We start from the raw sequence: 12,205 nt of genomic DNA, 5'->3' as shown, positions 1-12,205 counted from the left end.
CGGAGCGTCCCCACTTCCTTTTTCTTACACTGGGACATGACCAGGTCCCCGGCTGTCCCCGTGTGGTGCCATTATTTGTCCCCTTTGGGGCCTGTTAATCTAAGGCTTTACCAGCCCTGCCGATTCTTTCCTTGAGACAGCAGCAGCCGCTCCTGAGATCCTTTGCAAAGTAAGGCAGAGATAAAACAGCCGGTCAATGAAACGGAAAGCCCGTCAGCTCAGCCCTTGTCCCTCCCTTTTGTCCTGTGGCCTTGGACCTTGCGTGGCTCCCACCTGGATGGTCCCTGTGATCACAGGAGCCCCAGTTTCCCCTGCCTCTTCTCTCCATCTCCCCACCTCCTCTCCACCCGCCGGCCCTGCCCATCACGGTGAGTGGCTCACTCATGGGCCCACCCACACTAGGGTCCTTGGAAAAACTCTCAGGAAGATGTGATGGGATGGGTGCCAGTTGTGAGCCTAGAAGCCAAGGGCTTCTAACCAAACACATAGGCTCCCAAATCCCACCACTTATCCCTCTGAGCACCAGTTTCCTCTTCTCTGAGAACAAGATCTCTTAGAGAACTTTTTTTTTTAATGTAAACAATTTTTTTATTATTTATTTATTTTAATTTTTTCAATGTTTATTTATTCTTGAGAGAGAGAGACAGAGAGACAGAGAACAGAGCATGAGCGGGGGAGGGGCAGAGAGAGAGGGACAGAATCCGAAGCAGGCTCCAGGCTCTGAGCTATCAGCACAGAGCCCAGTGAGGGGCTCAAACTCACGAGCCACGAGATGATGACCTGAGCCAAAGTCGGACGCTTAACCGAGTCGCCCAGGCGCCCCAATTTTTTAAAAATTTTAAATGTTTATTTATTTTTGAGAGAGACAGAGAGAGTGCCAGCAGGGGAGGGGCAGAGAGAGGTAGACACAGAATTTGAAGCAGGCTCCAGCCTCTGAGATGTCAGCACAGAGCCCAATGCAGGGCTCGAATCCAAGAACTGTGACCTGAGCCGAAGTTGGACACTTAACCGACTGAGCCACCCAGGCGCCCCTCTTAGAGAACTGTTTTAAGCCCTGCATCGGGCTCTGTGGTGACAGCTCAGAGCCTGGAGTCTGCTTCAGATTCTGTGTCTCCCTCTCTCTCTGTGCCACTCCCTCCCACCCCCCCTCCCCCACTCATGCTCTGTCTCTCAAAAATAAATAAAAATGCTAAAAAAAAAAAGATCAAAAAAAGAAATATTTGATCTGTAGTTAGATTTCCACAAAATTTACAGTTGAAAAAGTAGATTCACGTACCCAGATTGTTCCAAACATTCTTAAAAGTTTTCTGAAAACTGAATTATCAGTTTTTTTATTTAAAATTATATTAAGTTAAATTAAAAATGTAGCTCCTGGGTTGCTCTAGCCACTTTTTGTCTTTAATTTTTTTGGTGTTTATTTATTTTTGAGAGAGAGAGAATGTACATGCCCCAGCGGGGTAGGGGCAGAGAGAGAGGGAGACAGAGGATCCGAAGCGGGCTCCATGCTGACAGCACAGAGCCTGATGTGGGGTTCGAACTCAGGGAACTGTGAGATCATGACCTGAGCCGAAGTTGGACGCTCAACCAACCCAGCCACCCAGGCGCCCCCTTTAATCATTTTATCAAGACTTTTGTGCCCATCGACTGCCAGGTGTAATAGAAGGAAGCAGAGAAAGACATTGGTCTGGAAGGAAAAAATTAGGAGGAGGGACCAGATAAGGGGACCCTAGGTCCGTTAGCCCCTCCATGTGCGAGGCTGCCACAACACGGGCCCCTTTGCCCTCTCTTGCATTCAGTGCCCTGACAATCTTCAGAGCAGGAACTGGTACCTTTGTTCACAAGTGAGGCAGCCAAGACCCTGAGAGTTGAAGCAAGGGGGAGGCAGGAACCCTGGGTTACCACTCAGCCACTGTTCGCCATATTCTGAGATCTAGGTGCTTCCCCCCGACCCCCAGCCTCAATTTCCCCAAATGGGTTACGTAAATGAGAAGGGGGTTGGTTTGGGTTACTGGGCCCATCGGAACATTTTAGAATTATTCAAATAGGGGACATTTGGCCGGCCCTCATTTCTTGAAATTTCCACAATGCTGCTCTGTAAATGAACAGATAGGAGAGAGAAGGAGAACTTATCTTTCAGTTCACATGTAGTTTGTAATATTTGTGTCCACAGGTTGGGACACCCTCTCCCAGTCTCAGGGTGCCTAGGAAACCTAATTAATTATGGAATTATGGAGCGCTGCTTGTGCTAATATAGAATCAGGGCCGAGGGAGTTAGGTGTCTCAGGGGATATTTATAACGAGCTGTGGCAGTCTGGTGAGTCACTGCTCTGCTCTCCAAGAGGACGCACCTGCCTCCCAGGAGGGGAGGCTGTCGCTCACTGGTCAGGCCCCCTTTCCTGGCCGGGCTGGGGACACATGCCATGTTGGGGAATCCCCCCCCCCCCCCCACTTCCCCAGGCTCCCCTGGGACACTGATCAATACAACCCACTCCCCTTCCACCTTTTAGCAGGATTTCCCAACAGCCTCCCACTTCCCAGACTGAGGCGGTGCTGTCCGTCACCGTCATCGATGATGCTACGGCCTGGCTGCAACCTGGGAACACCTCACAGCAGAGGGACTCCTTCTGGGAAGGGTTTCTACGGTCAGGCCCAGCTGTGCAGCCAGACTCTTGAGCTGCTTCCATCCAGGGCTCATTCTTCCGGGATGCAGAGAAGCAAAGGCCAGAGAGGAGAGGGGAACTTCGAGCCTCTTCTCTGTGCCAAGCCCTGGCCGGCGCACTTGGCATCTCTTAGCTCACTGAAGTTTCACAATAAGCTGTGTGACATTTTACACACTGGACAGCCAGAGAAACAGACTTGGGGAAAAGCAGCTAGGAAGGAGCACACAGCTAGAAAGTGCTAGAGCCGGGAGATGGAAGCAATAGAAAGGAGAGTAGATTTAATCCCAAATATATTTTATAATTACATTAAATGTAAATGGACTAAATGCTCCCAACCAAAGATACAAATTGTCAGAATGGAGACAGGACAAACTCGCTGGGGTTTACAAGAGATACATCCAAAACATAAAGATTCAGAAAGTTCGAGGGACCCGGAGGCTGAAGCAGGGGTCTCTGAGGCTGCAGGAGATGATCCTTTTCCCAAACCCGAGCCCTCCAATTTGTCCCTTTCTTTGTCTTGGCTGCAGTGGTCCCATGAGCGTGTGGTTTAACGGGAGACATTCAGGCACTAGCATTAAATGAACAAACCATGTGACCCTGGACTTTTTTAGGTGATCTGAGATTCAGCGTCCTCCCCTGTAAAATGGAACAATAATCCATACCTAATAAGGCTGTTGTAAGAGCTAGAGAGAACTTGTTCATGGCACCTGGCACCAGAACTCTTACTATGCTTATTTTTTGTTTATGTTTCGGTAATTTAAATGTACCTATGTAATTGAAAAGACTCTATGGACGGTCCCTGACAGTCTGATAAAATATTAAAATCTTTTCCCTGTGCGTTTTTGCTGGGGCTGGAGCATGGAGGGCTCTTCCTTTGAGGCTGGGAAATTTAAGGGGGGCCAAGAGGTAACTCCAGGATGCCTTCTTCCTGTTTGTTTGCAAGTCTGACTAATCTGTTGCTCTGTCTTTGATTAGGTCACACTCTTGCTCAGACCCTAACCTTGACAGTTTCCTACAGTCTGTGTGTCAGGGTCCCTCCTGTCTCCAAAGCATCTAATCGCTTGCTTTCTGCCCTCTCCTCCTGACTATGGACTCAACCCTGCAGGCAGGCAACTGCTCAGTCCTTCCCTGCACCCTCCTTCAAGACTGGCAATGTCTCCCCACGGTCCCCACCACGGCTGCCTCTCCCCCTTTGTCGTCGCTCTCCCTTTTCTGCAATTCTGAATTCTGAGAGCTCTAAAAACCAGACTTTAAAAAATAAGCCTGATATAAACTGATTTGGCCGCAAATCTGGTCTGCCTGCCGTGAGGTTATTTAAAGGCTTTATTCTGTCTCTTACTGCTCGTACATTTCACCACAGAAACTTCGCTGTGTTTAATTGAGGGTGCTGCCCCAGACCCTGCCGGGATGTTATGTAGTGTCAGCATGTGCATCACGTGACCCTTCTGAAATCTGGAAAGCTCTGAAAACCCACACGTGTTCTGACCCCAGGCTGCAGTAATGACAGCCTGAGGGCCCACCCTCTGCTTTATGTACTCACCACTCATCCTGGTTACAACCTGGAAGCGGGCATGAGCCCCTCCCTTTCACAGATGAGGATACGTGGAGTTGAATAAGACTCAGCCCCTGCTCTCATCACGCTCTCGAGCAAGAGCTCTATCTGTACCTGACTGGGACATCAGATGGGTGGGTACCATTATTATCCTCATTTGACTGTTAAGGAAATGAGCACAGAGAGGTTAAGTAACTTGCCCGAGGTTACACAGCTTAGAAGTGGCAGAGCCTGCATTCGAACCCTGTGAATCTGGCTCCAGAGTTCATGCTGTTAACTAGCACACAACACACACCTTGGAGAGACGGACCCTCTCGGTGCAACGCAATGAGACCATCATTGCCGGCAGGACAGGCAATACCAGAGCACTGAGGGGAGGACTGGGTACCTTTTTATTTAGCCCATGGTGAATCTTCAGGGTAGCTGGAACTCTTCCCTTTAAAAAAATATTTTTTTAAGGTTTTATTTTTAAGTCATCTCTGTACCCAACGTGAGGCTCGAACTTACAACCTCAAGATCAAGAGTCTTATGCTCCACCAACTGAGCCAGTTAGGCACCCCTGGAACGCTTCCCTTTAAACACCCAAACCGGGGCGCCTGGGTGGATCAGTCGGTTAAGCATCCTACTCTTGGTTTCGTCTCAGGTCGTGATCTCACAGTTCATGGCATCGAGCCCCACGTCGGCTCTGCACTGACAACACGGAGCCTGCTTGGGATTCTCTCTCTCCCTCTCTCTCTGCCCCTCCTCCACTTGTGTATGCACACATGGCCGCACAGCCGCTCTCTCTCTCTTTCTCAAAATAAATAAAAAACATTTTTAAAAAATCTTAAAACCCCACCCAAACCATTATCTTCCTTAGGAGCTCTTTCTGCACAGCTTAGAAGTGGCACAGCAATGAATTGTATCTTACTGCTACATAATTCAACCTTGTCTTCATAACTCAAGGCCATGATTATGATTACTGATGTTTGTTACTATTCTGAGACCTCAGTTCTCAAACTATCAGCCAGTTTCTCATAGCTGTTCTTATGCTTGCTTCCAAGAAACGGTGGGCTGGGAATTCAAGTGACCGGCCTTGTTAGCATTATGTATAAAGCAAGGGTACATAGGTGCATAGTGAGGCAAAAGCTTTTTTTTTTTTTTTTTAAGACAAGCGTGCTTTAGCTTTTGTGCATGGAACTTATGAGATTCAGTTTGGTTACTTATTCACATATCTTTCCTTATTTCCTGGTTCCTAGATGTGTTTTTGAGAGTTGAGGGGCCTGGATAAGCCTCCCGTATATCTGATTTCAGACTGGAATGTGATCAGATTCCCAGGGAAATTTTTTCAAAGCTGCCTAGAGGCCCATTCTGGACCCTGAAGTGGGACGTGGGCTCTGCGTTTTGAAAAACTGCATTGGGAGCCACGTGTACTTATTGAGCACCTCCTGTATCCTCCACGCACTGGGCACTATGGGCCAGGAAACCCGTGAGCCCAGTCCTCATGCATTACAACATCCAGTTGAGTAGACGGATTGAAACACATGATGTCAACTAAGGCTAGCTCACTTTCAGAGGGGACTGGTGACAGTGGTACGGCGGTATACGAGGACATCGCCACTTGGTGTGGTGCGAACAGTTTGGATGTGGAGTCGGCAAACTTGGCCCTGAGTATCTGCCTCCTGACCTGTCGGCAGACTCGTATCCTCTGTCAACGTCAGTTTCCTCGTCTGTGAAGTGGGGATAAGCCACTCTCCCTCCTAGGGTTGTCATGACAAGAGACTGCCTGGGAAAGCACCATGCAAACTGTAAAGTGCGGTCCAGGCATGCTCAGTGAGACTCCTGCAGGCCGCAGGGAACACTGACCCACTCTGGTTACTCCCCGTCATGAGGCTTCATTGTGAAGCTGTGCAGGGAAGGTAGGAAGCCCGGGAGGCGGTCCCAGCAGACAGAGAACAGCTCTCTGGAACAACTGGGTCCTCGTTCTGGAGTCCTGGGATGCTGACACCGAACCTAATAATGGACTCTCTCCGCTAATGTCTTCTGCTGCCTCCTGGCTTCCGCCTTGGCTCCAGTCCACTGCCTTCTCCTCGAGTAGCCCTCCCCTTCTGCCCACTTGATGGTTCTCCAGTGTTTAAGCATCCCTGCGAGAGGGAGCTGGCTGGGTAAGCCACTGTCCGATACAGAAGGGCCCCACTGGGCAGGGTGTGAGTGCTGGGCTGCCCCTCCCCCAGGCCCCTCCTGCGTATCCAGCCTGTAAATGGCTGCTTTGTGTCAGGCCAAACCTTGGCTGGGACAGTTGTGGCCAGGGTGTGGGCTCCTATGGCCCGGCAGCGTGAGGTTGTGCCTGTGGGGGCTGTGGCTGCAGCTTGCCCTCAGAGGGAACCGTGCAGACAGTCCATCGGAGAATGTGAGCTATTTTTATAGAAGGAGGACAGCACTGAGGCATTTAAGCTGGCCAGGAGACAGCACCTGCCTGTCATGTCTCACGTGCCACGCAATGAAGGCCAGCCACAGCCCACGGTGTGCGATCTGGGGAGGCTGCGGTGCCCTCTGTCTCCGTGTTCTTCAGGCTTCCCTGGTGGATGACCCCCTCTTCTCGGTGGCCCCTGCCCCCACACACTGGCCGGTGTGGCTACGCGTGTGCCCCGATCCTGTGAGTGGAACCTGCTTGTGGTACTTCTCCACGAAGTTGTTCACCCCAACACTAGATGTGGCAGAGAAAAGTTAGAACCAGCTCGTATGTTCAGCGGAAAGGGGACTAGTTACCTGTACTGTATTGGGGTATATTTATATGAGAGTGTGCATGTATACATTAAGAGTTATGTGATCAAAGAATATTTAATGATGTGGTAAAATGTTTTTTAAAAATGACAATTTCAGGGGTGCCCGGGTGGCTTGGTCAGTTAAGCATCTGACATTGGCTCAGGTCAGCGATCTCACAGTCTGTGAGTTCGAGCCCTGCGTCCAGCTCTGTGCTGACAGCTCGGAGCCTGGAGCCTGCTTTGGATTCTGTGTCTCCCTCTCTCTCTCTGCCCCTCCCTTGCTAGGTAGTTCGCTCGCGCTCTCTCTCTCTCTCTCTCTGTCTCAAAAATAAATAAACCTTAAAAAAATTTTTAAAGAATGACAATTTCGGGGCAGCTGGGTTGCCCACGAACCGTGGCTCAGTTGAGCATCTGACTTCAGCTCAGGCCATGATTTCGTGGTTCGTGGGTTCAAGACCCACGTTGGGTTCTGTGCTGACCGTGTGGAACCTGCTTCAGATTCTCTGTCTCCATCTCTCTCTGCCCCTCCCCCACTCGTGCTCTCTTTCTCTCAAAAATAAACATTAAAAAAGTTGTTTTTATGCCAATTTGGCATTCTTTATATGTGTGTATGCAAACGTGTTTGTGTGCATTTATCTAGACATATATAATTTACGTAGAAAGAAGTAGATTTTTATTTTATTTTTTTTCATGTTTATTTATTTTGAGAGAGAGAGTGCATGTGAGCAGGGGAGGGGCAGAGAGAGAGAGGGAGAGAGAATCCCAAACAGGCTCCACGCTCAGTGCAGAGACCAACGTGGGGCTCGATCCCACAAAGGTGAGATCATGACCTGAGCCGAAACCAAGAGTCAGACATTCAACTGACTGAGCCACCCGGGTGCCCCCAGAAGAATTTTATATAAAAAATGTTGGTAGGGATAGGAGCAAATTTTATTTTGTTTTCTTATTTATGCTCTTTTTCTACATTTTCTTTTTTTTTCAAAAAAAAATTTTTTTTACATTTTATTTATTTTTGAGAGAGAGAGACAGAGCACAAGTGGGGGAGGGGCACAGAGAGAGGGAGACACAGAATCTGAAGCAGGCTCCAGGCTCTGAGCTGTCAGCACAGAGCCCAATGTGGGGCTCGAACCCACGAACCGTGAGATCATGACCTGAGCCGAAGTCAGTTGCTTAACTGACTGAGCCACCCAGGCGCCCCTCTTTTTCTACATTTTCTACAACAGATGTGTTATTTTATAATCAGGAAAGAAAACCTAATTATCATTAAACAAAAACAATATGCAAAGGCATTTGGTGGCTCAGTCAGTTGAGTGTCTGACTCTTGTTCTCACTCTGTCGGCTCAGGTCGTGATCCCAAGGGTCGTGGTGGGATGGAACCCCACATGGGTCTCTGGGATGAGTGTGGGTCCTGCTTAAGATCTTCTCTCTCTCTCTCTCTCTCTCTTTCTGCCCCTACCCACCCCCCATCCCACTCACATGCAGGCACAGGCTTCCTCTCTCTCTCTCTCAAAAAACAAAACAAACCCCCCCCCCACCCAAACTCCATCCTCAGGAAAAAAGCTTACAACACATTGTCTATTCCACACTTTTAAAAGATTCATAGTTCCCGTGAGGGAGTTGTATTTTCAGGGAAAATGAAGTTTTCCGTTAACATGATGACCCTCAAACGGTGGGATTTCCGGTGTCAGTGCTCTACGAGGTGTTTGGAGGACAGCAAAGCCTCCTGGTTGCCTTGAAGTCAAAGCCCAGAGGGCCCCTCCTCTGGTTTCCTGCACGGGGACGTTGTGAGGGTGGCTGGAGGTAGGGGAGGCGGAAGTGATCCAAGTGGACAGAGCCAGGACGCTTCCTAGACAGAGCGCGTGTTCCCAACATTAGAGTGAAACGAACATTTATGTTGTCATTAAAAATGGTGACTGGGTTCTTGCTTCCCTTCCTGGGAAAATCCATCCCTCCCAGGGGGAGAGAAGAGGAGGGAAGGAGCCTTAACAAGCACTACGAAGCCACTGATGACCTCGGGTGTGTGGGGGAGGGGAGAGTTAGGGGAGGGAAGCAGAGGGCATTTGCTTTTTAACTTTTGTCCTTTGTAACAGTTCAAAAAGAGAACATTACAGGTGATTTTTATTGTGCGCATATGTGGTTTTTTGGGTAGTCTTCAATACATTTTTTTATTTTTTAAAGATTTTTTAAAAAGTTTATGTATTAGGGGTGCCTGGGTGGCTCAGTCGGTTGAGCGTCCGGCTTCAGCTCAGGTCATGATCCCACGGTCTGTGAGTTCGAGCCCCACATCGGACTCTGTGCTGACAGCTCAGAGCCTGGAGCCTACTTCAGATTCTGTGTTTCCCCCTCTCTCTGATCCTCCTCTGTTCATGCTCTGTCTCTCTCTGTCTCAAAAATAAATAAACATTAAAAAAAAAGTTTATGTATTTATGAGAGAGAGACAGAGCATGAGCATGGGAGGGGCAGAGAGAGGGGGAGACACAGAATCCGAAGCACGCTCCAGGCTCCGAGCTGTCAGCACAGAGCCCGACGTGGGGCTCGAACTCATGAACCATGCGATCGTGACCTGTGCTGAAGTCAGACGCTTAACTGACTGAGCCACCCAGGTGCCCCCTAATATATTTTTTAAGATGTTCATGTATTTTTGAGAGAGAGCGTGTACACATGTGGGGGAGGGGCAGAGAGAGGGGGACAGAGGATCCTAAGTGAGCCCTGCACTGACAGCACAGAGCCTGATGTGGGACTCGAACTCAAGAACCACAACATCATGACCCGAGCTTAACCAAGCCACCCAGGCACCCCTGGTCCTCAATATTTTTTATCGTGAACACAAGATACTTTTGTCAGGGGAAAGAACGTCATAACGAAAGGACCAAACAGACTGGGTGGCCATCCTGCTACCCCCCACCCCACAGGCTACCGACTGCCCTCAACGGAGGGTCAGAATCCTTGGGCTCACAGCTTCGCACACTTGGCAAGGGGGTGGGAAATAGGGCAGAGAACAGGCAGCGTTGGTCTTCTTTTTTTTTTAATTTTTTTTTTTTAACATTTATTTATTTTTGAGACAGAGAGAGACAGAGCATGAACGGGGGAGGGGCAGAGAGAGAGGGAGACACAGAATGGGAAGCAGGCTCCAGGCTCTGAGCCGTCAGCCCAGAGCCCGACGCGGGGCTCGAACTCACGGACCGCGAGATCGTGACCTGAGTTGAAGTCGGATGCTTAACCGACTGAGCCACCCAGGCGCCCCAGGCAGCGTTGGTCTTCTGCTCTGCCCACTCCAGCCCCTCTGGACACATCTCTGACCCCTGGGTGGCAGACCCAGTTGGCTCTTATCGGTGCGATGGCTTTAGCTAGCTCCCCAAGCTTGACCTCTTTTGTGCCTCCCTGCCCTGAGCCAACTGCCCGGCCTCCGTGCTTAGCTGGACTCCGGCCCGACCCCTGTCTGACCAGCGCTTTCCTGGGGCTGGGAATGCCCAGCCTTTCACTCACTGGCACATGGCTGAGAGTTGATGTTACAACTGCAATCTCAAGAAAGGCGCATCCAGCCTTCACACGGACTACCCAGAGTTTATTTGGCCTCGAAGGTCAAGGCCCAATCTTTCAGCCAACAGGTGAGCGTAGCACGAGATCAACAGACACCCCTGAGTGAGATAGCGTGCCTGGCCCTAACTTTACGAGGCTGCCTGCAAAAGCATCACAGACTTCGAGGTCCTAAGACACCTGTCGAGTCATGCCTCCAGAAATGGCAGTCCCAGCTGTGGGACCTTGAACATGCCCCTCTGAACCGTGCATCCCTCCTCTGTAAAATGGAGACCATAAGGATCTCTTTTACCCCAGAATTCCATCAGGAGCAAAGAGGTTAATGTATGTGAAAATGCTTCGTGAGCTGAAAGTCCTTATGTGGTATTTTCTGTAAAAACCCATTTTGGTGCTGTGAGAAGTTTTAAAAAATCAACTAGTTCTCAAATGTTTGTTACCTACTAACTACATGCCCCCAGGACTTGACTTAATTCCCCTAACAGGTCAAGAAATAGAAGACACATGTAACTTGTCACCAAGGAACTTCTGCTCAATTTGGGGAAATGGAACAGTCATATTAAAAGTCTGTCTTCTTTCTGGGGCGCCTGGGTGGCTCAGTCAGTTGAGCGTCCTACTCTTGATTTCGGATCAGGTCATGATCCCAGGGTTGTGGGACTGAGCCCCGCATGGGGCTCAGTGCTCAGCGTGGAGCCTGCTTGGAATTCTCGCCATCCACCCCTCTCTCTCTCCCTCTGTCTCGGGGCACCTGGGTGGCTCAGTGGGTTAAGCATCCGACTTCAGCTCAGGTCACGATCTTGGGGTTCTTGAGTTTGAGCCCCGAATTGGGCTCTCTGATGTCAGTGCAAAGCCCACTTAGGACCCTCTGTCCTCCTCTCTGTGCCTTCTCCTGATCATGCTTTCTCCCTCTTTCCCTTAAACATAAATTAAAAAATATAATAATAGGGGCACCTGGGTGACTCAGTCGGTTAAGCGTCCGACTTTGGCTCAGATCATGGTCTCGCGGTTCGTGAGTTCAAGCCCCATGTTGGGCTCTGTGCTGCCAGTTCAGAGCCTGGAGCCTGCTTTGGATTCTGTGTCTCCCTCTCTCTCTCTCTCCCCCTCCCCTGTTCACATTCTGTCTCTGTCCCTCAAAAATAAATAAACATAAAAAAATTAAAAATATATAGTAATAAAAGTAAAAAGAAACTGTTAAAAAAAAAAGATCCACCCCCCCCCCCCAGCATCTCTCAAGAAAGAAAGAAAGAAAGAAAGAAAGAAAGAAAGAAAGAAAGTCTGTCTTCTTTCTGCCAATGACTGCAGCTTGAATCTGGAGACACTCCTCTGGCAGTGAATGGGAGGTGGCAAGAACCCCAGTTTGGAGGTAGACGAAGCTGAGTACAAGTCGGGCTCTTCCCCACAGTAAATTCCAAGAGACTGTGTATAAGTCCACTTCTTTCTCTGAGCTGCAGTTTCCCAGGCCATGAAAAAGAAACAGTGGTGCCTGCTACCTTACGTCGTGGTGAGGATTAAAACAATGCATATAAAGTGCCTAGCTCAGTCGATATTAGAAATCTCCAAAGTGAAGAAAGGGACGAGTTTCTCCGGCTTTTAATTTATTTTTAATTATGGTAAAAAAAAAAAAAAAACACATAAAATTTACTATCTTAACCATCTGTAAGTATACAGTTCAGTGGTGTTCAGTATATTCACATTATGATTGTGCAATGAATCTC

The sequence above is a fragment of the Panthera leo genome, chromosome B2 (assembly GCF_018350215.1).
Source record: "Panthera leo isolate Ple1 chromosome B2, P.leo_Ple1_pat1.1, whole genome shotgun sequence".
Lineage (NCBI taxonomy): Eukaryota > Metazoa > Chordata > Mammalia > Carnivora > Felidae > Panthera > Panthera leo.
The sequence above is the reverse complement of the archived record's forward strand: the minus strand, read 5'-3'. Positions refer to the sequence as shown.